Below are 25,389 nucleotides of genomic sequence, written 5' to 3' on the forward strand. Positions count from 1 at the left end.
GGGGGGGTGGGGGGCAGAGGGGTGGGAACTGGGGGTGCCGAGGGGTGTATGGGGGGGGCCGGGGGGGGGGGGCCCCTCCAGCCCGTGACCCTTCAAGGTTCCGCCCGCTCCGCCCGGAGAAGCCGCTAACAAAAGCGCCGCTTCCCAATGCAGCAGCCGGCAGCGGGAGGAGGAGGAAGAGGGGGGGGGGTGTAAGGGGGGGGGCACCCCCCTTTTTCCTCCCATCCCCCCGCAGAGAAGACAACCGATAAGAAGGGGGGGGACACACACACACCCCACACCGGACCGCATCGTTCTTACCTCGCCGTCCCGGGGTGAGAAGGGTGGGGGGGGTGATGGTTTTGGGGGTGGGTGGTAGGTGGGTGGGGGTCAGGGTGGGGGGTCCGGGATCCCGGTGCACCTGCGCCCACCGGCAGCTCGGTTCGGCCCGGCCCCGTTCCTGCTCCGCGCCGCCGCGGCGGGAGGCGCCGGGGCACCGGAGCCCGGGCGGGGCGGGGCCGCGGGGAAAGGGGAGGGAGGGAGGGAGGGAGGGAGGAACGGGGGGGGGGGGGGGGGGGGGTGGATGGCGGCGGAGAAAAAGGGGGGGGGGAACCGAGCCGTTGCCGTTACCGGCAGTCGGGCCCGCCCGGTGGCTGCGGCTGCAGCGGGGAGAACGGGGCTGGAGGAACGAACCGCCGCCCTGCCCCCCCCCCCCCCCCCCCGCGGGGAGGCCTCGGTATCCCCATCGGTAATCCCCCCCCCCACCCCACTTTTATCTCGGCAACCCCCCCCCCGGCAAAAGGGTATTCCCCCTCTTTTTGACTTTCCTGGTATGGGGAAGGGCTGGAGCCGAGCCCTGCCCCCCCCCTCCCCATCCCCTGCCTCAGTTTCCCCCCCCATCCCTGTCCCCCCTGTCCCCCTGCCTCAGTTTCTCCCTGTAAAAGCCCCCCCCCCCCCCCCCCCCCCGCCTCCTTCCCCCTCCCTGGCAGCGCAGATGTAACACAGCCATGCCCCCCAGCCCCCTGCCTCAGTTTCCCCTTGCGCAAGGGGGTTTTCCCCCCCCCACCCACTTCCCCCTCCTGGCACCGCCAGCCAGCGTGACACCCTCAGCCCCCCCCCCACCCCCTGCCTCAGTTTCCCCTTGCACAAGGGGTTTTTCCCACCCACTTCCCCTCCTGGCACCGCCAGCCAGCGTGACACCCTCAGCCCCCCCCCTGCCTCAGTTTCCCCTCTCACCGAGGGTTCAGAGCTGCTCTGGGCCCCCCCCCCCCACGGGTGCTGCCCGACCGCAGCGAGGGGAGGCCGAGGCCGAACCTTCCCACCCCAGGGTGCAGGGGATCCCAGGGTGGGTGGGTGGGTGCCAGGGCAAGGGGGGGGGGGGCACACAGGGTGGGGGCCCAGCGCAGCAGGAGAAGGTGCTTTGCTTTTACCGCTTCAGTGCTTCACCACCGTCCCCGTCCCCCCCCCCTTTCCACCATCTGCTTCCCCAGCCTGTTTTAGCTGAACTTTCCCCAAAAAAACCCAAATCAGGGTAGTCAGAAATAAACCATCTCCCCCCCCCCCCCCTTCCCCACCCCAGGCAGATGCTTGGGATGGGAAATCTCAGCTCAGCCCCACCCCCCCCCCCAACCCCCCCCACCCCAGGGTGCTGGGGTGTGTCACGGGCGATGCAACCAACCTCTGGTATCGGTGTCACAGCTCCGCAACCGGTTGAGTTTCCAGAAAAGCAAAGCAGGGATCCTGCAGAACTGCCGGGGCTGCCTGCTTCGGTGTCATCAGTGCACTGAGTTGCGGCCAGTGCTCAGCCTGCCCTGGCAAGCAGGAGGTTTCTCACGCCGTCAGTGATTCACCTCTTCCTGCTTCTCCTTCGGTTCCTCCCGGTCTCCGGGGCGGGGAAGGGGACAGCCACACCCGGGGGGGGGCCACACACACACGGGGTTCCTCATGCAGGAAGGGGGGGGGGGGGTCTCCAGGGGAAGGAAACCGCTGCCGTGACTCAGCGCCTGAGTCACCGTCCCCAGGGGGACACCGAGGGGACACCGCCGAGCCCCTTGACCTATTCACACACCCTCGGCCCTCAGCTCCCCACGCCGGCCAAACTCCGGCTAATTAAACCCAATTAAGGCTCCTCTGAATTAATTCCTCCCCAATTCCCATGCCGCCTCCAAGCATCGCCGAGATGCTTTTCGCTGAACATCACCGACATCCCGCGGCACCCTAATATCCCTCAGCACCCTGACATCCCGTGGCCGTGATGCTCCCAGGAATCCTCCCGGGTAGGGATTTTGGCCGGCGGGCTGGAAAACCGCAGCTCGGGAACGGCTCTTCTCATCCGCAGCCTCTCTATCGAGATTTATACCCCGGCTGTGGGGTTTATTTGACCTTTCGGAAATAGAGCGAGTCGCAGAGGAGCTAATTGGCTCGCCGTAAATCCCGCAGCCACACGTGTGATGAGCGGTGCCGTTCTCTGCTACGGAGCGGCAAGGGTCCGGAGTGGGGGGGGGGGGGGGGAAGGTTGGCCCCCTGCTTGCGTGCGCCCCGCCGGCCTCGTGCATGCCGAGCACGCGGAGCAGCGCGGGGCGTGAGCCGTGGCCCCCAGGCCTGTCCCGGCACGCCTGCTGCGGCCGGCACCGCACGGCACGAGATCCCATGCCATCAACCCCCCGGCCCCCCTCCCGGTCCCCCAAGCCCTGCTGGGGCCCAGGCAGGGGTTTTGGGGAGCAATATCTTCACAGCAGCCCCTATCCTCACTGGTGGACCCCCTCCCCGGATCAGGATCAGGATCAGGATCAGGCACCCAGCTCTGGTCCTGCCATAAAACCTCCCCTGCGCCCGCTTCCAGCCCTGCCCTAAGCAGTGAGCTTAACCCCGGCTAATTGCCTGGCTCCTAATTAGCTGCTGCTCGCTGCCTGCCTGCACCTGCAGGAAGGCCCTGCCTTGCCCGGTAGCCCTCTTAATGGGATGAACTGGGCAAACTGGGAATCGTGCAGTATCCTCCTAGGCTGACCCCGTCCTCTCCCCGTAGGCGGGTGGCCGCAGCACCCAGCGCCGGGTGCTGGTCTGGGGATGCGCCGGACCCGGTGTCACCCAAGGGTTGGGCTGTGACATGACGGAGACTGGGAAAATAAATAAAAGCCGGAATAGGAGAGAGGCAGATAGAAGGGGGAGATAATTCCCAACAAATTATTCCCTTAATTCTGCCTTATCCGGGCCCAGATCTCCCGGCGTTTCCTTGCGCCTGGATCCTGGAGCGGCATCTGGCTGCTGAGATAGGGAGCGGGCTGGGGGGGGGGGGGTTAGCCCTGCACCCATGGAATGGGTGCTGCTCCGGAGGGGTGGCTTCCATCTGCCCTTGCGATCGCCTGGCCTCCCCCCCCCCGGGGTGGGTGCTGCTTGGGGGTGTGGAGGAGCGTGGGGACCCATGGGTGCTGCGCGCGGAGTGAGGCGGGGAGGGTCCCAGCGCTGAGGGCGTCGTGGCTGGGAAGATGGGGAAACTGAGGCACGGCGGGGGACGCACACGACCCAGTGATGCCAGCAAGGTGATGGGGGGAGACTGTGGTGTGCACGTGCGTGTGTGCAGATGTGCCTGCATATATATATATATATACACACACGCGCGCAAGCGTGGACGCGAGTGCCTCCGCGCGCGCGCGTCGGCGTGTGCCCGCGCCCACGTGCGTACACGCGTGCGCCCGCGTGTGCCCGCGTGTGCCCGCGCGCCCATGCAAGCGCAAGGGAGCGCATCTCCCCGGCCCTTCCAGCTGCAGCCGAGGCCGTTGGGGCGGGTGCCCGGTGCTGGCTCGCTGCCCTTGGGTTCCGCGGCGCTGGGTGCCGACGGCGAGGCCGCGTTGGCATCCCTGGCGGGCAGGCTGCCCGCACACAGGCCTGCCTTTCAGGGACCCCGCGCCGTGCCAATGCCACCCACCTGGGCCGGGGAGCCGGGCACCGAACCACAGAGCCGCCTTTGTGCCGCCGGGTGGGCGCGCGTGGATACGTGCACGCGTGTGCACGCGTGTGCGCGCGCACGAGCGTCCCTGCGGTCGCTTCGCTGGGAGTATTGCGATCGCTCCCCAAACCTTCCCGGATGGCACCGGCCCCCCCCCCCCCACCGTGTGCCCCAAAATACACCGCCGGGTCCCCGGCACCTGCCGCCGGCCGTGGCTGTGCCCGGCCCTTCCCCAGCACGCCGTGGCGCTCGGGGAGGAAGAGTGGTAATTAAGTTAATTTGCACATGCAAATCATCCTCAGTTTGAATCTGTTAATTTTATAATTTGATGTTTAATGTACATATTTGCTGTGTTTTCCCAGCCAGAAACCCAACATTTTCTGGGTGCTAATGATGGGGGCTGCGCTCCGGGGGCGGGGGAGAAGGACCCCACGGTTGCACAGATGCTGATGATGCACCAGAGACTAATTACCACCGGTAACGGGAGCACCCTGCCATGCGGGTGCCCGGCGAGGCCGGGAGAAGGAGCTCACCCGGCACCCAGCCGGGCTCTGCCTTCTCCCCGCAGCCCTCACCCGCCCGGCGTGGCAGCAGCAGGGGCCGCAAACCGGCAATTTGAGTTGGGTTTTAAATATTTACAAATCACTACCTGTCGGTGAGGCTGATGCCGTCAGGGAGAAGGCGATGAGCTGCTGGGCACGGCCGCTGCTGGTGCGAGGCAGGGAGCTGCCTCGTACGCACGGGGCAGCCCCCCAAAATGCCTGAATTTGCCCCGTTCTGGATGCAGCACGTGTCTTTTCCGTCCCTCCTGCCGGGGAGGTGTTTTGGGATGTGGGTGGTAGTGAGCTGAGACCTGGCAACTCGTGTCAGCCCCCTGCCAGCCTCCAAGGGATGGAGGGACGCGCCGGCCACCGGAGGGTCCCCACCCCGCAAGGCCACCGGCGGCATTCGCAGCAGCACCCGGTATCCCGGGGAGCCCAGCACCCACCGTCAGCACCTCAAACTGCGGGGCCCACGGCGGACACGTCGTCCTCACCCCTTCCCGAGGCAGCCCTGAGAGCTCTGCCGGCTCGTCCTCATCCCTGAAGTCCTGCTCGAAGATGGGGAACTGCAAAAACTGGGGCTGTGTGGGGTGTGCTGAGGCTGAGCATCATCCCAAGGCCAAATATTACCCTGGGGCTGAGCATCACCCCAGGACCGAGCATCACCCCAGGACTGAGCATCGCCCCGTGGCTGAGCATCACCCCGTGGCTGAGCATCACCCCAGAACTGAGCATCACCCTGGGGCTGAGCATCACCCCAGGACTGAGCATCACCCCAGAACTGAGCATCACCCTGGGGCTGAGCATCACCCCAGGACTGAGCATCGCCCTGGGGCTGAGCATCACCCCAGGACCAAGCATCACCCCAGGACCAAGCATCACCCCAGGACTGAGCATCACCCTGGGGCTGAGCATCACCCCGTGGCTGAGCATCACCCCAAGGCCAAGTGTCATCCTAGAGCCCGGCATTGCCCTGAGGCTGAACATCACCTGGAGGCTGAACATCGCCCCAAGGCTGAGCATTACCTCGGGGCCAAGCATCACCCTGAGGGTGAGCGTCACCTGTGGCCAAGCATCACCCTGAGGGTGAGCATCAGCCATGGCCAAACATCACCCTGAGGGTGAGCATCACCCATGGCCAAGCATCACCGCAGGGCCAAGCATCACCCTGAGGGTGAGCATCACCCGTGGCCAAGCATCACCCTGAGGGTGAGCATCACCCGTGGCCAAGCATCACCCTGAGGGTGAGCATCACCCGTGGCCAAACATCACCCTGAGGGTGAGCATCACCCGTGGCCAAGCATCACCGCAGGGCCAAGCATCACCCTGAGGGTGAGCATCACCCGTGGCCAAACATCACCCCGAGGCTGAGCATCACCCCAGGGCTGAGCATCGCTCTGGGGTCAAGCATCACGCCGGGACCGAGCGCTGCGCCGTGCCGCAGCAGCCGCGGGCTGGCAGAGGCCGCCACGCCACGTCCCTGTTTATCTGTGGTGCCGGCTGGGGTTTTGCATATGCCGGATTTACAGGTTCCCTTTGAAGCTCCGGCTGCTGTCGGCTCCTCGTCTCTGCCTCGGTGGAGATAAAGCGGTTCCCCGCAGCCACCGAGCTGGGGAAGGATGTTGCCACCCGCCTGCCCGGGGCTGGATCCGGCCGGGTGATCCCCAGATCCCCAGTAAGGCAGGGAGCAGCCCTTGGGGAGCAGGAGAGGGTGATGCCACCTTTCTAATGAAAACTAATTGCGATTAATCCCGTCTCATTGTTTACTCGGGGCTGATTTAAGCACATTTCAGGCTAGACTGAGCAGTTGAACATTTCTAATGTATTTTTCTTTCTGCTTTAATGACCTCGTTCCTGCCACCCCGCTGCCGTCTCCCTGCTCCGGGAGACGACTGGTAACTTCATCAAGTTAATCTGGAAAGAGAAAAACCCTCCGTGGCTGCGCTGGGGGTGGCTGGGAAGGGACTGACCCCCCCTGCGCCCCATGGGGACCCAGCTTGGTGCAGTGCCGGCCGGGACAGCCCCTTGTCCCCAAGAGCCTCACCCAGCCGCGGCCGTCACCATCACCGGGCTCTCCTGTCCAGCTGTTCCCCAAGCCCAAATCCAGCTGTTCCCATTGCCAGATGTGCACGGCCCCTCCGGCCGCTCTCACCGTGATCCCGGAGCTCTCCCACCCAGATGTGCCCCCCATTGCCCCCCTCCGGCTGTTCCCATTGCCATCCCAGGGCTCCCCCATCCAGATGTGCCCCCATCACCCCCCTCCATCTGTTCCCACTGGCACCCCAGGGCCACCCATCCAGCTGTTGCCCCCAGACCAGCTGTTCTCACTGTCACCCGGGGCTCCCCCATCCAGATGTGCTCCCAGGAGCCCAGTCTCTCCCAATCCAGCTCTTCCCCCTCCTTCCCCAGCCCATGGCCCCTTCCCTCCCAGCCTTCCCCGCACCCCAGCCTGTCCCCATGCCCCCCCCAGCACCCCCCCCCCAACCTCCCACCGAGCTGGGGCTATTTTTAACCTCCCCTTCAGCTCTCTCCTGCTCTGTTTCCATCCAGAGCCAGTGACTTTCGCAATCTCCTTTTTCCAACCCGGAGACTTTCTGTTCTCCTCCTTCCCTCCCTCTGGCGATGAAATGATGCTGGGGGGGGGGACAGGGAGGTGCTCGTCTCCTCGGGTCCCTGCTGAGGGGCTTTGCCACACTCACCTTGTCCTTTGGAAGAGCTGTCGCCCACCCTCGCCCCTTCCCAGCTTTTCCCCTTTCTCCCCACGAGGATAAAATCCTTCGCGTTTCCATATCCTGCTGAGGAAGAGGAGCAGAGCGAAGGCTTTTGGGGTGGGCAGGGAGGAAGTTGCCCGCTGGGGTGTTAGCAGGGGTGATGGGGTGACGAAGCGTGTCCCCCCCCATCCACCCTCTAACACCACTGCACCCCACTGACCCTTGCCCCGTGTCTCCTCGCTCCCACCCCATGCCTCAGTTTCCCCAACACCCCAATGCACCGTGACCAAGGGACCCCCCCCAAACCCAACCAGCGGCACCAGCAGCCCCCAACTGGGCCGTCCCCATGGCAGGCAGCTGGCACCGATGCCACCGGCCCCCCATAAGGATGCCCTTTGGCAGAGCAGCTCTTGCCGGGGAAGAGCCGGCCCCGGCAACGATTGTAATTTTCCCCTCAAGCGTGGCTAACGCCGGCGCTCGCCGGGCGGCACAGCCGAAGCCAAAGCATTTTTCCCCCCCCTGGGGTAGCTCAGGCAACACCCGCTGTAGAGACAAGATCTGGGGGGGGAATATCCCCTCCCACGGCCGAGAGAGAAAAGAAACCACAAGAATTTCACCCCAAATAATGGCACAAACTTGGAGCAGGCTGCTGAACCCATCCTGCCATTTATTTGGATTTTTTTTTTCCCCCCTCCCTCAGCTATTCTCCAGTTTTCAGCCCAGTCCTGAAGCTCTGATGTCCTCTCTCCAAGAGGATAAAACTCTGGGAGCCAGGGACACGTACGGAGCTCTGTTCCTCAGAAAACAGCCAAATTCACTAAATTCAAGGACAATCAGAGTCAAAGAAGCTGGGGGTTTTATTATTTATTTATGCTATTATTACAGTGAGTTCGTAAAAAATGATGCGCTCCCAGCTTTGAAGCGGAGCACACAAACAGCTGTAAAGGGTTAAAAAAACCCAATTAAATGGTGAAAATCCTGCCCTTCCTCCCTGTCTAAGGACTGGTGTTAAGATCAGCTCTTTCCTTTCCTTAATCTGTGATTTTTTACCTTGATAGCAATTTTCCCTGGGCTGCCAGCTGGTTGGTAAACGGCCTCTTTTGTCTTTATCCCTTCCTTTCTTTTCAGGAAAATGGAATCCTATTTTTTTATCGGTGTGTTATTTATACACCGAGGATGTGGTACCCAACGCCACGAGACGGGGTGATGCTCCCGGTACCCGCTGCATCCCGAGGTGGGGGATAAACCCACAGCGGGTACCATGGGAGCAGAGGGACCGGTTGCTTTGGGCATCAGCCCGTGGCTTGTTTAACGTCCCCGTCTGTCACCGTGAGTGCCCGGGACGCGGTCCAGCGAGCGGTTTGAGGCGGTGAAGTGCCAAGCCGGCACGCCGCGGGCGCCTGGCAGGCGCGGAGAGGTTTCATCGGTGTTTCCCATGGCCGAGCATCACACCGTTGTGTGTCCCCACCCTGGTAGGCTTTGTCCCCAAAAGGGTGTCTGTGTCGGGGTGGGGTCCAGCACCTCTATGGCTGCATCGCACCAGGAATGCTCCCCAATTTGTCCTCCGGACCCCAAGGCCGGATCCTGCATCCCTCTGCCCGGGGAAGACTTTGGCCTCGCTGCCGCCCAGGGCTTCGCTCCGATCGATGCTCCAGCCTCTCTTAACACCTCGAAGGGATCGATGGACAAGGCAGGGAATTGCCTGCACCGGAGGGACATGGCTAATCCCCCTGGCAGGGCTCTGCCTGCAGCCACTCGACTTAACCCTGCCAGTGCCGTGGCGGTCACCAGGCTCTCCGGCAGTGTCACCCGCCTGATGTCCATCACCATGGCCTCTGGGCACAGTCACGGTGCTGCGTCCCCAGGGCTCTGCCTATTTTAGCCGCCTGCTCCCGTCTCTGCCTCTCTTCTGCCCAAGCTGGAAAGAGCTCTGAGAGCCACCGAGTAAACACCAAAATCCACTGAAATCTCCCCAAAACTGGAGCCTGCTGGTGGCACTGGGGCTGTTTCCCCAGCTGCAGGGACACCACCGCTTGTCGCTGACCTTCCCCCGCCAGACCCCACACCCCACTTCCACAGAGCATTTAATCACTAAAAGGCAATTTGGCATCTGAAAATCACGCTCTGCAAATGGGTGCTGGGGTGCCCACGCTCCCACGGGGCTCCCGGATGGATGCACGTCCCCGGTGGGGGCTGGGGGGCTGGGAGAGGGCCCCCCCACTGTAGAGATGGTCCTATCCTGCACTGCCCACGCGGCTGGAGCACCGGAGCATCCTGAAACGGGAGCAGGAACCGGCTCCGCCAGTGCCAGCGACCTGCTGAGCCCTGTCACAGCTCAGCACACACACGAGTTCATCGCAAGCAGGATCCAGGTCCCTAAGGGGAAGCACGGCCAGGGATGCTGGGGATGGCGATGGCCCGGCAAGGAGCTGGATCCTGTCCTGGGAAGTCGGCTTTCGAGGAACAGCGGTGCGGGGAGAGGGAAGAGGAGGCTGGAAAGGCTCCAAGATCAGCAGCTCTGATACGAAACCATAAATTATCCTCCCGGCTGAGCCGGCTGCGGGGAAAGGCAGCCCCTCCGAAAAGCCAGGGAAGAGGCACAGCCAGCGCTGACCCCGGCATCGCTGGCATCTCCCTCGGCTCTGGCTAAATCGGGGTGAGCCGTCTGCCATCGTTAGCGGGAGCTGCAATTTCTCATCAATCCAAAGCGAATAATTAACGGGCGCCAGTGGCCGGGGCTGCTTCCCGCATCCATCACGGCACGCGGCCCCAGGGCTGGCAGGGTTGGTGCCTGCTGTAAATCACCGGCACGGAGGCTCTGTGCCAAAGCATGCCGGCCAGCACCGCCGGCTTGCTGGCCCCCGAGCATAAGCCGGTCCCTCGGCGGAGCAGAAACCCCCCCAAATTTGGCAGGGGGACGGGGAGCATCCGCGGTGGGGTGGGCAATGCCGGGATGCGCCGGTTGGGCTGGGATGACTCTGGTTCCCTTCATCTCCCTCCGGCAAGTGTTAACCAGCGCCGCTTCCCGGCATCCCCACGATCTAATTACACCCAAGATGAAGCAGGGAACGATACCTTGCCTTTAATTAATAACTCGGCACAGCTGAGAGCAGGCTGAGAGCACGAACGCCGGCTGCCGGCAGTTCAGGGTGCTCATGTTTTGGGGTTCAGACCCCCAAACAGGCACCCTTGGAGCCTGAACGAGAAACAGGAGCTGAAAAACGACATTTAAATAATAAATCCCAGCTATTAAGAGGAGGCCATACCTGGGAGAGTCGGCCAGCGCCGGCGGCCAGCCGGGTAATTAGACCGCGGCTGAAATGATGAAAAGATATCTGCAGGCTTTGAGGCCGAGGCTTTGAAGCTGTAAATCCTGTGAAGGCAGCATCCCTGCACGCACCCGCCGGGAGATATTTACCCGGGACCTGCTTTCCACCATCCACACCGTGCCCAGAGCCTAGAAATAAGTGTCTCCCCCGGGGAGATGCCGAGCCCAGAGGGATGCTGCTGGGTACCCCAAATTCTGAGCATCTCGCTCTGGGGAAAGGCAAACCCGGTGCTGGGAATGCACCAGGTACCACGGCGGCGTGGCGGTTCAGCCGGAGGTTAATCCGGTGCCGTGAGCGGGGCTGCCTGTGCCGGGGAACGCCGGAGCCTCGTCCTGCGGGGAGCCAGCGGGAATCAATGAGTGTTGGAGCTTCTGGGATTAAGGAAAAGGCCCCGGTTCAAACCAGGGGATGGATGAGTTCAGCAAGGATAAACGCCGCTGGGGAAGGGTCGGCATTGCCGGGGGGGTTCCACCGGCCTGGCTGGGGCTGCATTTCCAGCCCGTGGAAGGGCCTCGATTTAAGACACCCCTGCACCGTGTTTGCGTGTGCACACCCCCACGTACACGCAGCCACCCCTGCACGCTCCCGTGCGCACCCACCCCTGCGTGCACCCACCCCTGCACACTCCCCCCCGTGCACCCTCACCCCCACCCTGCTCCCACACCCCCCCACGCTCCCCAGCACCCCACAACGGGCAGCACAGCCTCCCCGGCCGTGGGTCTCGCAGCCGGACACACGGACGAGCTCCTGAGGTGCCAACGTGCTGTCCCGCATCTCCCAGGCCACGGAGCTGCATCCGCCGCCGTCACCACCAAGGATGGACGAGGATGGACGTTTTGGTCCTTAAACACCAGCCCAGCTGCGGCCGGTCACCCAAAGGGATGCGACCAGGTCTGCGGCGGAGCCAGGAGCATCCCGGGATGCAGATGCCTGAAGGCGCCTGTCCTCAGAGAGGGATCCATATGGGAATACCCTTAGATTTGGCCTCCCATCTGCCCCAAAAACCTTTGGCATGGGGGGCTCGGGCTGGTGGTGCCGGGGGATGCCGTAAGGGATGCGGGTGGGAGCCGTACGGCTGGACTGGACAGCCAGACCCCAGCAGGAGCTCAGCACAGGGGTAATTAGCAGTTTGTGATTCCAGATCCTCATTAGGGGCTGGCACCCCCCCCACCCCCCCTGCTGTTGTGCTCTGTGCAATTAGTCGCTAAGTAACACGCGGATATTTATACCCCGGCGAGGAACCGGGCCGGCACGCTGCCGGCATCACCGGGATGCTCTGGCTTGGGGCCTGGCCAGCGTTGGGGACGGTGACGTTTTGGGACAAACAGTTGGTCCTTGGAGGCCAAGGAGGCCATCAGGGTCCGAGGGGCACCCCGGGGTGCTCAGCGGTGGGGACAGCACCCTAAGGTGGGAACCCCCAGGGACACAACGTCACATCGTCACCCCGGGGAAGCCACAGCCCTCGCGCCACCGCAGGGGACCGGCTGCTCTGAGAGCCATTTCTATAGGGAAGATGTTTTATCTTCCCTCTCACCCCACCCTAATTAATTGTTTTAATTAAGGAAATGCCACCTCCACTCCCGACTGCCATTTGCCTGCAGAAACGTTGCTAATTACGGCGAAGGAAATGCGCTGTGGCTTGTTAAACCCGTTCGCAGGCAGCTGGGAGGGGGGTTGCATGCGTGGGGGGGGCCTAAAAATATATGGGAAAAGGGAAAATAAACAAGCTCTAACATATAAATCACCGTCCCGGGAGCGGAGGGGGTTTGGGGGTCCCCTGTGAGGGCAAGGGCTGGCCGTGGTCCGGGGATGTGCCTGGAGGGGGAGGTTTGGTACCTCCGTCCATCACCTCTGCCCAGCAGCGGGCGGGCACTAACGAAGCGCCCTTCGTTACCGTGTCACCCAGATGGAGCCCGGCTTGAGAACGGGGATTTAAACCCCAAGTTTGCAGATGTACGGAGCTGTCACCGACACCTCCTTCGTCGGCTTTGTCATCAGCAGCCAGGAGCTCGCGCTGCTTTCTGCTCTTTAACAGGTTTCATGAATTTTAATGGGCAGTTGCTGCTGGGTTTCTCCTCCTCTTCCCGTTGCTTTTTCCCCCTCACAGCCTTTCGGGTCACCCTTCTCCTCCCTAAGACATCTCTAGGCTCATGGCCAGCCCTTGGCATCCTCCGAGCCCCCCCAAAAACCTTCCCCAGCATCCCCCCCCACCGCCCCTGCAATGGAGATCTCACCCCAAAGGTACAACCGTCAGCGCGGGGTGTTCGCCACGGTGCTGCCGGCACAACGGTACCGCTGCTCTGGCCGGTGGCTCTGGGCACCTCGGTGGCTTTTCCCGAAATTCAATGGATGTAAAGGCTCCAGAGACGCCACTTCAGAAACATCCGTCTTTATTAGCAGCTGTTTAACACCTCCCTGAGGGACCATAACGAAGGGAAGCAACTTAATCACCGTCATGCAGCAAAGTGCGGGCAAGCAAGTCTCTCCCGGCTGCCCGGCCATGGCCGTTCCCACCACCGGCACTGCCGCTTTCCCGTGGCTGTGGTGTCTTCAGGTGCTCCTACCTGGTGACCGTGTCCCTCCTGGTTCCACCCAGCTCTGTGACAATGACCCTCCTGGTGTCTTCTGGTCTTCTGACGATGGCTCTCCTGGCCCCATGTGACAGCATCCCTCTTGGTCCTGAAGCTTTGTCCCTAATGGTCCCTTCAGGTTCTCTTGGTTCATCCTGGCCCTGTGATGATGTCCCTCCTGGTTCTCCAGCAACGTCTCTCCTGGCCATGAGCAATGATGCCTCCCTGGTCCTCCTGGCCCATCGATGATGGTCCCTCCTGGTCCCCTCTCGTCCCTTCTGGCCCCACGCAATAATGTTCCTCCTGGTCCCGTGCTGCTGCCGGGCAGGGGATGCTCCAGGCAAACCCCCCTCTCAGCCCATCTCCAGAGCCCACAGCCAGGCCACCACCAAAGTTTCTCAGGAAGGAACACCGGATCCTGCCCTTTTCCCCAAGGGATTTGGGGTGCAGGGCCAGGGCGTTGCAAAGCGAAGAGGTTTGGGATTGAGCCTGCAAGGGAAAGGCCATGGGGCCATGGGTCCCCAGACCACCTACCCAGGGATGGGGACACTGGGGACGGCTTGTCACGGGGGATGGTGGCACCCCCAGAGCACCCACCACGGTCCCGCAGTGTGGGGATAACGCGAGGGTGTGGATCCGGCCCCACCAACTTCTTAACCCCGACACCCCTCACTGTGGCTCCATCCCGGCTCCCATGGGATTTCCAGGCGGCTTCACTCCCACCCTGCAGCACCGGTCCCAGCCCCACACGGGACCCCGATGGCTCTCCCCCACCTGTGGACCACTGCCCATCCCACCTGGCCGGATCCTGCACAGGGCACTGGGAAGCAGGGGGGAGCTGGGCCAGGCTTTTTTCTTTCCCCATCTCCTTTATATTTGGGTCCACTTCCGAACAAAAAACACCGCTTTGAAATGACTTGCAGTTGCCGAAGTGATCGAAATAACATTTTCTGGCCAAGATTTCACTTTGTTTTTTAAAAACGCTGCTTAGAAATCGCTCGGCACTGTCAGTCCCTCCCCTGCCACCGCCAAATCCCCAGAGATTTTGGAGCTGATCCCACCTGGCTCTGAAATTCCCCTTTTTCTGGGGGAAATTTCCTGGCTCCAACCCCCTCCCCGAGAGCCGGCGTTGGACCCGGGTGAATTTTGGGAGGGATGGAAACAAGCCCGGGCTGCCGGCAGCTCCACTTGGCTCCCTGGGCTGGGAAAAACCTGTTCCAGGAAGGGTGCGTAGGAGGGGGGGAAGGATCAGGAGAAGCTGGATCATTCCTCCCCAGAGCTTCTGCAGCCATGCTGAGCCGGGTACCGCCGTCCCGGCACGGTGGAGGGAACGTGGTCCCACCGATAAGTGTCTGTCTTCCCGTCCGTGGTCATTGAACTGCCCTGCCTGTATGTGGGGAGATGGTGGCTGTGGTCATGGGGAGATGATGGTTGTGATAATGGGGAGATGGTGGCTGTGGTCATGGGGAGATGGTGGTTGTGATAATGGGGAGATGGTGGCTGTGGTCATGGGGAGATGGTGGTTGTGATAATGGGGAGATGGTGGCTGTGGTCATGGGCAGATGGTGGCTGTGGTCATGGGGAGATGATGGCTGTGGCCATGGGAAAATGGCTGTGGCCATGGAGAGATGGTGGTTGTGGCCATGGGGAGATGATGGTTGTGGTCATGGGGAGATGATGGTTGTGGCCATGGGAAGATGGCTGTGGCCATGGAGAGATGGTGGTTGTGGCCATGGGGAGATGATGGTTATGGTCATGGGGAGATGATGGTTGTGGCCATGGGAAAATGGCTGTGGCCATGGAGAGATGGTGGTTGTGGCCATGGGGAGATGATGGTTGTGATCATGGGGAGATGATGGTTGTGGTCATGGGGAGATGATGGTTGTGGCCATGGGAAGATGGCTGTGGCCATGGAGAGATGGTGGTTGTGGCCATGGGGAGATGATGGTTGTGGCCATGGAATTTGCATCAGGGGCTTGAACCTGTAACTGGCCGATCTGTCCCTGAGAGGGCAGGATCCTGGCTCCATCTCCTGTTTTGCAGCCTCCAGAGGTGAGGCAGGGTGAAAATGGGCCAAAAGGGGAAAAATGGGAGGTGCAGCAGAGGGAAGTTGCTTGCCCGCGGTCCCTTTGCCAGAGGATGCAGGTATTCCCTGTGCACCCACCGGCCCTCTCCAGGGAGGATCTCCATCACCCGCAACCCTTCCTTCAGCCCTCATCCCCCATCTTCACCACCCCCAGCCCTGCCTTCATCCCCTGTCCTTCATCTCCATCACCCCCAGCCCTGCCTTCATCCCCACCGCAGCAAATGCTGCGCCTGCCACCGGCTCCCGCATCCCCGCGAGGCGAGGGAGATGGAGAGGAGCTCGGGGAACCGGCGCGCTGAAGATCAAGAGGAAAATGATCAAAGGAGGGATGTGGGTGAGCGCTGGCAACCCCGTCACCCTGGAGACGGGAAGCAAATATTTGGGCTAATAGCACTCTCGGGGAGCGGGGCCGGGCGCTTCCCATTGTAAGGCGACAATAGCGATGGGCAGCCGCCCCACTGATCCGCTGCTGGCCCGGCTTCATTAGACATCGCCGGTGCAGGGGCGGAATTTGGGGTATTCGCAGGTTCGTTAAGGGAATCGGTCATCAGCCAGTGTCGGGGTGCTGGGCCGGAGGGATGCTCGGCTGGGGGGATGCTTGGTTGGGGGATGCTCGGTTGGGGGGATGCTCTGGCACAGGGATGCTCAGCTGGAGGGATGCTCGGTCAGGGGGATGCTCGGTCAGGGGGATGCTCAGTCAGGGGGATGCTTGGCCAAAGGGATGCTCTGGCAGAGGGATGCTCGGCTGCAGGAATGCTGGGGGGGGTGGGGAGGGCGAAGGGGCCACAAGGATGATGCTCTCCCGCAGGGGCACCGTGCCACAAGACCGGCAGCACCGGGGGTACCACCAGCCTGGATCTGACATTTTCTGCAGGGTGTAGATGTCTGTCACATCCCCGAGCTCAGCCTTTCCCCACCGACAGATCTCCCAGCTGCAGCGAGCCCTGCTCCAGCCTTCCTCCCGCAAGGCACAGCCTCCCCCGCTCCTGCTTGCCCAGGGAATGCTCCTCCTGCCTACCCAGGAGGGAAACTGAGGCACGGAGCGTTCAGACAGGCAGCAAGCAGATGGGAAGGGTCTGCAGGAGCTGCTCCAGCCCAGTGTGGCCGTATCCTGCAGCCCAGGGCCCAGCACCCCCTTAGTGCATCTGTCACCCACCTGGAAACCTCCAGCCAGGCTGGCAGGATGCGGCCCCCGACGTCCATCTTCTCCCCATGGGTGCTGGGTGGGGATGGGGCCGGAGCAGCCCTGGCGGCAGCTGTGTTGGGGGGACCAAATACACACACACACATACATAGATATTATTTTTTTAACATATATGTATATTTTTCATAAACCCAAGCATCTGGTTGAACACAGAGAAGAACATTTATTTTAAATATAAATATTTCTCCATATGTCTCCAGTTTTAACCTGACGGTGCCTTTGTAGCCCACATCCTTAAGGTAGTGGGTTATGGAGAAGAGCCAGGCTGCCATCTCCCACCCTCCCACCCAGGGACACCCTGGGGAGGTGACAGTGCAGGACCTGGTGGCCCTGGGCCACTCACCTGCTGGCAGCCGGGCCAGCACCTGCCTGGGCACCCGCTGGTCTGTCTGCACGGGGCAAGGCAGGGTGGGCACAGCCCAGGGTGCTGTGGGGTCCTGGGGGGGACAGGAGGGAGGTAACGGTTTCAATAATAATAGTAATAATAATAATAATAATAATAGTAATGATGATGATGATGATGATGATGTATTTTCTGTATTTATATTATTATAATAATGTGTTTATATTTATTTTATATTCTTTATTTTAATAATGCTGATGCTGATAATAATAATAATAATAATAATAATAATAATAATAATAATTCTTGAGCTGGCAAAGGGCCTCTGGCTCGTGCTGGGTGCGGAGCAGTCCCCGTCCGTCCCCGCAGCACAGTACCTGACTGTGCCGCCTGCCCGCCCGTTCCAGGAGCACTATGGAATTGGAGTGACACGGAGGAAAATCAATCTGAATGAATGAGGTCACCCGCCTTATAAATAATTCATCATAGCTGCGTGTTAATACACCTCTCCCCTGTGTGCCGCGGGAGGGGGGGGGGCAGGTGGAGGAGCTGCACAGCTGGGCTGGGCGCTGGGTGCCAGAGCTGGGTGCTGAGTGCCAGTGCGTCACAGCCATGCTGGGTGCTGGTAACTGGTGCTGGTGCAGCACAGCCATGCTGGGTGCTGGGTGCCAAGACTGGGTGCTGGTGCTGGATGCCAATGTAGCACAGCCATGCTGGGTGCTGGGTACTGGTCCAGCACAGCCATGCTGGGTGCTGGGTACGGGTGTTGAGTGCTGGTGCTGAGTGCCAGTGCATCACAGCCATGCTGGGTACTGGGTGCTGGTTACTGGTATGGGTGCAGCACAGCCATGCTGGGTGCTGGGTGCCAGGATGGGGTGCTGGTGCTGAGTGCCAGTGCATCACAGCCATGCTGGATACTGGGTGCTGGTTACTGGTATGGGTGCAGCACAGCCATGCTGGGTGCTGGGTGCCAGGATGGGGTGCTGGTGCTGGATGCCAATGTAGCACAGCCATGTTGGGTGCTGGGTACTGGTCCAGCACAGCCATGCTGGGTGCTGAGTGCCGGGGCTGGGTGCTGGGTGCCAGTGCATCACAGCCATGCTGGGTACTGGGTGCTGGTTACTGGTATGGGTGCAGCACAGCCATGCTGGGTGCTGGGTGCCAGGATGGGGTGCTGGTGCTGGATGCCAATGTAGCACAGCCATGCTGGGTGCTTGGTACTGGTCCAGCACAGCCATGCTGGGTGCTGAGTGCCGGGGCTGGGTGCTGGGTGCCAGTGCATCACAGCCATGCTGGATACTGGGTGCTGGTTACTGGTATGGGTGCAGCACAGCCATGCTGGGTGCTGGGTGCTGGTGCAGCACAGCAATGCTGGGGGCTGGCATTACCCAGCCGGGCAGGATGGGCCCCAGCACCAGCAAGGCTCAGGGTGGGGGTGACACACCATCCCAGGGTTCTCGGTGGGTACTGGGCCCTGGCACTGCTCCCAGTGCTGTGGCAGGAGCCCCCGGCACAGCCGGAGACACGGTGACACCGCGGGAGCTGGGACCTGCAATCAGCTTCAGCGAGGGGAGCGGGGCCGGATCCTGACCTGGCTGGAAGAAGCCACGACAGACTCTTAACAGCCCCCACGGCACAAAATCCCCAACTGCGGACGGAGGTGACCCCCCCACCCCCCCCCAGCACCCGGCTGCTGCCACCAGCTGCCACGGGCACATGGCCCCACGGTGGGCAGCGAGTGGCAAAAAGGACTTTTGTCCCCTGGGACCAGCAGGCAGGTGATGGAGGTACTGGCAGGAAGGGCAGCACGGCCAGGGATTACAGCGGGAAGAAAGCGATGCAGTGTGAGGCCAGCAAATGTTTTAATTCCCTTTAATTCCCCGGCTGCAGCGTGTCCCTGCGCTTGGCCGCTGTGGCTGGGGTCGTTGTCGTCCCCCTCCTCTCCCACTGCACGCAGGGCTCTTCCCAACCTCCTTCCTTGGAGTTGTTTTTGGAGAAAGGCGAGGGAAGGAGCCCCGGCAGCACCAAAATGTTGCAAAAGAACATCTTGAAGCCATTCTGCCATCTGTTGTGCTTTCAGCGCAATTAAGCAGGCAGCAGCCGTGCCAGGCAGCGGGGAGCATCCCTGCCTGCAACACGCATCCCCCCCACCAAGGCCTGGGAAATAACCCCACGGGTGGGTTTTTGGGTGCTGGGCCTCCCCTCCCTTGCCAAACCCCGGCTGGTGTCGCGGGCGGCTGGCTGGCAGCCGGGAGCGAGCGTAGATGCCGGGGGGGTTTGGTTGCTCGGTGGGTGCAGGCTCCCTTCTCCCGGCTCGCCAGGCTTCGTGCCAGCCCGGGTGCCCCTTGCCGGGGGTCAGTGGGGTGCTCTGGGCCACGAGGGGTTTATTTCGGGGTGCAGGTGGCGAGCGGGAAAGGGAGGCGGCGGTGGCATCCCGACGGAGGGTGCTGCCCACCGGGCGGTTGCGGCACCCCAAAACCTCCCCTCCTGCCAGACCCAGGGCCTGGGGACACTCGGCCGGGGGACCTGGTTGTCCGGTGACACCACGCACCCAGTAAGAGCCATGAAAAGCTGCCACGGATGGGGCTCGGTGCTGGGCTGAGACCTGCCCAACTCGTGTCATGAACCCCAAGCCTCTGCTTCCATCCAGCCAAACCCCGAGGCAGGATTCACCTCCGGAGCCATGGCTGCTGCCGGCTTGGGCTTGTCACCGCTTCCTTGGCTGCTGCTGGCGTTAACTTTCCCGGTAACATTGGTTTATCCCCTTGATCTTGACGGGAAACGGGGAGGCAAGGGAAGCGTCCCCAGGGAATCTCCGCCACACGCACCAAGCTTTAATTAGGGATGGGAAATCTCCGCCGACAGCCGCGCGGGTAAGCGAGCCCGGCGCTGGAAGGGATTAGCACCAAAATTAAATCGTCTGCTCCGAAATGGTGAACAAAATGCTCCCAGCCCAGATCCTGGTGATGCCATGGGACCGGCACCGTGGGTACAGATTTGGTGAGCAAACCTGACCCCCCCCCCGGCCGTGGGGATCTCGGCAGATGGCCGAGACAAGGCAGCGAAACGCGGGACGGATCCGGCAAATGGCAGCAGCTGCGGTGAGGACAGCTCTGGCGTCGGCTCAGATGGGGATGGGGGAATTGGTCCCCAGCCCCCTCTGCCTGTCCCCAATCTGGCAGGCAAATGGCCTTGGGGTGGCCCCACCGGGACCCCCAGGCTGGCTGGGGTGGGGACAGCGGGGACGAGGCCACGTGCGTGGCCCAAGCAGCTCTCTTGGGGGGTGACATCCCCATAGGCAAGGTCGGGGTGATGCTGGTCCCCAGGCAAGGTTGGGGTGATGCTGGTCCCCAGCACCCCCCACCCTCCGTTTCAGAGCCACCAGTGCAATAGTCCCCCCAGCTGGGGACACACGTGGCACCGGTGACACACATGTCACCTCCACCTGCCTGGCCCAGATGGCACAGATGGCTGCCCAACCACCGGCTACCCATCCCGCCGTGCCACGGCGAATCCTGTGGTGACACCCACCAGTTTTGGGGTGAAATCCCACGGGTTTTGGGTCACCAACACGCACGATGGGTGAGGCCATCACCCGAGCTCCAGGGCTGGCCGCATGGATGCAAACCATTCCTTTCCACCAGCAGCAGGATGCCCTGGGCCAGCGCGGGTGTCGCGGCATGCCGGCGCGGCGGATCCCGGCACAGCGGCACGCCGGGTCGGCGGAGGCGTGGGGTGCAGTCGGCTTCAGCAAAAGGTTCCGTCTGATTAAATCTGCCATTACAGCTCTCGCTGCCGCAGCGCTCTCCTGGCAGCCCTGGCCTCGGCTACCGACCGCGCTGGGATAACAGGCTCTATTAGCATAAAACACCGGCTCCGAGCCCGGCCGAGGATGGGGAGGATTAAGCAGCCGGCTTCTTCTGCTAATTAATAATCCACTTGATTAAGAATTGTCAGTCAATATGTCACCAGCACAAGGAAAGGCTCTGCGGCCACGAGCTGGGGACACCGCTCCAGGGGGCCAGCATCTTCCTCCTCCACGTCCTCCTCTTCCAAACCCCGGCCAGCCCCTGTGCCGCTCCAGCGCGGCCTGCCTGGACGCCTCTCTCTGCCCCCTCTTGATTGCCACCATCTGACGTCATGGATCATGGTGATGATGTCATCAGCACCCTGCCTGACACCACCCCCCCCGCCCCCGTCCTCGCTACCATTACCCAAAAGGCTGGGGCTCCCTCTGCCTGGCTAGACGACATAACAAGGGGCCCCTCCGTCTGATGATGTCATTTGTCACGCAGGCTCGTGATGATGTCACAGACTCCCACATTCACCCCAGGTGCCACCCGAGTGGGATGTTACCAGTTCCTAGGGCAGAATTCGGCCATGAAGGATCCCAAAGCCTTGGGGTGCAGCAGGACACCCCCAAAACCTGGGGGGAAAACCAGATCCATCCCTGGTGCTTAGTAAGAGCATCGTCCCCACTGTCCCCAGCAGGTGACATCAGGGACGCAGCATCCAGCCGGGCTGGGGACAGCAGGTTTTGGGGGGCAGCGTGCTCCCCCTCCTTCCAACCCAAATTCCCCCCCCCAGCACTGCAGCGGAGCAGGGGGGGACAGGCAGGGAGGGGACAGTGTCCCCCAGGGTGCCTTTAGCACAGGGAGAGTACGGCAGGGAGCGATAATAGCATGTCCCCCGGCCCCCGCGCAGGAACACGAAGCAATTAGCTAATTGCAGCGGGAGGTCACGGTGGGCTCCTGCCCCGGCCCCCCCCGGTGAGGCCAAGTGGGCTCCGTGTGCGGCAGCCGCATTGCTTTGTGCTTAACCTACATTTGCTTTTGTCCCGGCCGGCGCAGCCGGAGCACGCCCGGGGCCCTGCTTTCGGCTTGGCACAGCACGGCGTGGCATGGCACGGCACGGCGTGGCTTAGCATGTCACCCGGCACTGGGGTCCCTCTCAGCAGCCCCCAGACCCAAATTAAGGAGGGATGACCCTCGCTGACCCTCATGGGGCTAACAAGCCCAGGTAAGCGGGTCACTCTCAGGTGGAGACGGTGACATGCCATCGGGCCGTGGCACGGTGTCCCCAAGATGAGGATGGTGTTTCACCTCCTCCCAAGGGGATTAATCACAAGAGCCCCTTCCCAAGGGTGTCTCCCAAGGAGCATCTTCCTCCATCCCTTCCCGGGAGCGTTCGGCAGCCTCTCGAGGAGCAGCCACTGACTGACGACAGCTTCCACCGAGTTTTAATTATCTAACGAGTCTCGGCGTTCGCAGCCGCTGTACTGTGAACAAACAAACAGAGGCAGAAAGGCACCCGCTCCAGCTGTGGCATGGGGGCCAGATGTGCAACAGGGAGTGGGGGCAGCACCCAGGATGGGTGGTAGGGGGTGCTGCTCGGTGGGGACTGCCCTGCTCGGGGATGTGGCCCTGGGGACCCATGATATCCCTTTGCTCTGGGGGAGAGGGGGGCTCAGCAAAAAGGAGCACCAGGAGCAAAGGGGTTAAATCCCTGGGATGGGGACCGGCTCCCAGAGTTCCCCCAGTGCATGCTGACAAGGTGATATTGGGGTGCAGCTCATCTGGCCGTGTCCTGTTCCACCCTCGGAGACACCCATCAGCACCCAGCCACATCAGGCTGCACCCACCACCCCAAAGATCCCCCCCCCACCCCGTGACCGAGCACCCTCCGTGTCATCCCTCCGGCTCAACGGATCCTGGGTCCCCATTTAAACCCCATCCCTGGAGGGCTGCACCCTCCCCTCCCGCTGCCTGGATCCGGCCCCACGGATGCGGTTGCCCTTGCAGAGCTGGTCCTTACAGCGGCAGCTCCTTAAATCTTTCAAAACCAAAGCACAAGCCCTTTAGGGGGGACTCACCGGGACTGGGTGCACCCTCCCAGTCCGGGAAGGGGGTCCTCTGGCCCCGGACCCCTGGGAGAGGACATGCGGGATTGGGATACGGCTGTAATTACTGCCAGTGGGTGTCACGGGAGCCCAGGGACCAGCAAATCCCCAGGGTGCAGAGGGAGCAACACCTAATTCTCAGTCCCGAGTACTAACATCACCTCACCCTGGGTCGTGCCAGGGTGACACCGATGCCGCCAGGATGCTCATGGCAGCGCCGAGCTCGACCTATTTTTATCTCCTCCTTGATGAAGTTTGTTGGGTTGCTTCCATCCCCGGAGGGTTTAATAACCTCAGATGGGATCCGCAGTCATTCAGGAGGGGCTGCGGTGCTGGCGATGCCCCGGTTTTGCATGCAGCGGCACGTGGCATCCGGAGGCAGCGAGGAGAGAGCAAGTAAGCCAGCGTCTCCTGAAAAATCACCTCTGGAGGCTGCGGGAGCCGGGTGCGGGGTCGTGGCAGAGAGAAAACACATCTGTGGATCCAAGGGATCCTTGTCTCCCATGGCGGTTTCTCTCCCCTGGGTGCCCTGGGCCAGGCGGGGATGAGCCTCATCCCTGTCCCAGTAGCATCCACTTCCCTGGGATGCAGGAGCTGGATGGTCCTGCCATAGCCACAGCCTGTCCCCACGGCTTTAGGACAGCCCCGTGGGCTTGCCGGTCACCCTTTGGGTGCTGCACCTAATGCTGTCAGCACCCCTAAGTGACATCTCCGCACTCCCTTTCCCCCCATCCAAAGCCAGCTAAATACCCCAGTGCATCTCTGGGATAACTGGTCCGGTGGGTGCTGGGGAGACCATCCCCTGCTCGTGGTTCTCCTCCGGAGCCGGTGGCTGCCAGGATGGATTTTGTTTTTACAGGAATGAATTTTTCCGCCTCGGCTGCCGGCAGGGAAGGTCGGTGGTGGGGAAGGGGCCGAGGCGGCACAGCCGGCGCCGGTAACGCGGCAAGAAGGGGCCATTGTGGCGAGGCGCAGCTGTGCGGGGCGCGGGAGGGGAGCAATGGGAATGCAAAACGCTGGCGATGGGAAGGGCTTGGGGGATTCAGCACCCTCTGAGGGTATTTCCCCACCCTGCACGTGTCCCGGTGACAATAAGAGCTTTATGGGGGGAGATGCCATCCCCTGTCCCAGGACCTGCTGGGGCCTGGCATGTGCCATCCCATTGAGGTGACATGGGTGCTGGGGACACCCCGTCCCCACCTCAGCAAAGCGGGGTGGTGGTGCTGGGTACTGGGGTGCTCCTGGGGACCCGGTCCCCTTGAAGCCATGGCTGCGCCACCAGCAACCTGCTCCCGAGGCTGATGGAGACGGGTCCTTGAAGCAGCGTGACAAAGTGACACTGGGGACGAAGGGGAGGACAGAGAGCAGCTCCTGTGCCCTTCCCAGCGCTCCTCTGCGACCCCGGCGAGCAGCAGCGGCTCTTGTTTCTCTCGCTGAGCTCTCGTGAATTATTCAGGTGCTGCCTTTCTAAGGATGCTCCCCCCTCACCCGGAGCGGAGCCCCCCCCTGACCCAGCTGGGGGCCACAGAGGTGGGGATGGGGACTGGTGCCACTGGTCGTGTGCCGGCCACCGAGGCGGGATGCACCGTGCGAGAGGGAGCGGGATGAGACGTGCAACCTCCCTGAGCACGGGGTGATGCTCAGCATGCGGGAGAGGAGCCCTTGCAAAGCATCATTTCATTTCATTGAAGGGAGGAAAGGAGGAAAGGGAGGGGGGAGAGAGCCAGCACGCGAGCTGGCCCAGATCCTGTTTCTTCTCTTTTTTCTTCTCTGTTTTCGTGCAGCGCCAGCTCTCATCCCCCGCTGTTCAGCAACGGCTGCTCCATCCACGCCGGCAGCGCCCGGTGCCACCCAGCAGGGATGGGGCTTTGCTGGGGTGAGCCCCAGTATGGTCCCCAGCTGATCACCACCCTCAGCCACTGCTGGGACCCCAGGGGGGTTTGGGGTCCGGCTTCGGGGCTGGCTGGAGAGCTGTGCAACGCAGGGGACTGTCCCCAAGATGCTCCCGGGGAGGGGCTGGAGATAGGAAGTGGGGGTCTACGTGCTGGGCACACTGGGGGTATACTGGGGGGAGCGGGATGCCCCCAACATGCCCAGTCCATCCCATCACCCTCCGCAGCACCTTCAGCAACAGCCTGAGCGGGGTGAGGACAGCGGCGGGGGGTGCAGGGATGCCCCAGCGATGGGGCCATGGGATGGGACAGCGATGGGGATGCAGAACAGGATAACCATGGAGACACGGGACGGGGCAGCAATGGGGACACGGTGCCGGGCAGAAGCTGGTCCTGCCAGTGGGAATCTGCCACATTCTGCTGGTGCTTCCCCGGCTCCATTCACCGCCTCCATCCCAATCTATCACCGTCTCCTTAGCCCGCAGGCCCGTGCCGCGCTGTTTCCGGCTAACGGCTTGTTTCCCATCGCTGCAAGTGGCCACCAGGAACAGATGAGCCCGGGAGGGTGATTTATGCCGGGCAGGTTGACGCCGCAACTGTTCGGGAAAGCGGCAACAGCTGCTCCGGCTGTTTCGGCACAACGTGGGGCCCGGAGCAAATCCTCGGCGAAGGCAGGAGCGGGGGCTCGGGGCGGGTGATGTCCCGGGGGTGTCGGGCACCGCAGTGGGGTGGGGGGACGGCAGTGCTGGAAGGGGCTGGGGAGGATCTGGGGGGGCTGACGTTCGCTTCCCAGCCACTGCGTGAGACCAAGATTCAAGTCAAGGCTCTGGTTAATCCAGACTTTAATCTGCTTTAAATCCCACCTTTAAACTGTTTAATGCCACCTTT

The 25,389-nt window shown here is 62.1% G+C and overlaps 1 protein-coding gene across 2 annotated transcripts in view; it reads right to left on the bottom strand.

The window, feature by feature from the left end:
- Positions 1–1,722, bottom strand: part of SEMA6B (semaphorin 6B) — a 21,873-nt gene extending 20,151 nt beyond the window's left edge. Inside the window, exon 1 of one of the 2 annotated variants that reach the window (XM_049808932.1) lies at positions 1,658–1,722. The gene's annotated coding sequence lies outside the window, so the exon portion shown is untranslated. Of the gene's footprint in view, positions 1–300; positions 326–1,657 lie in introns of those variants that run through there. The other variant, XM_049808931.1, reaches the window with a different exon arrangement.
- Between the last annotated feature and the right edge of the window lie 23,667 nt (positions 1,723–25,389).

This window comes from Accipiter gentilis, chromosome 8, assembly GCF_929443795.1.
Source record: "Accipiter gentilis chromosome 8, bAccGen1.1, whole genome shotgun sequence".
NCBI classification, from domain to species: Eukaryota; Metazoa; Chordata; class Aves; order Accipitriformes; family Accipitridae; genus Astur; species Astur gentilis.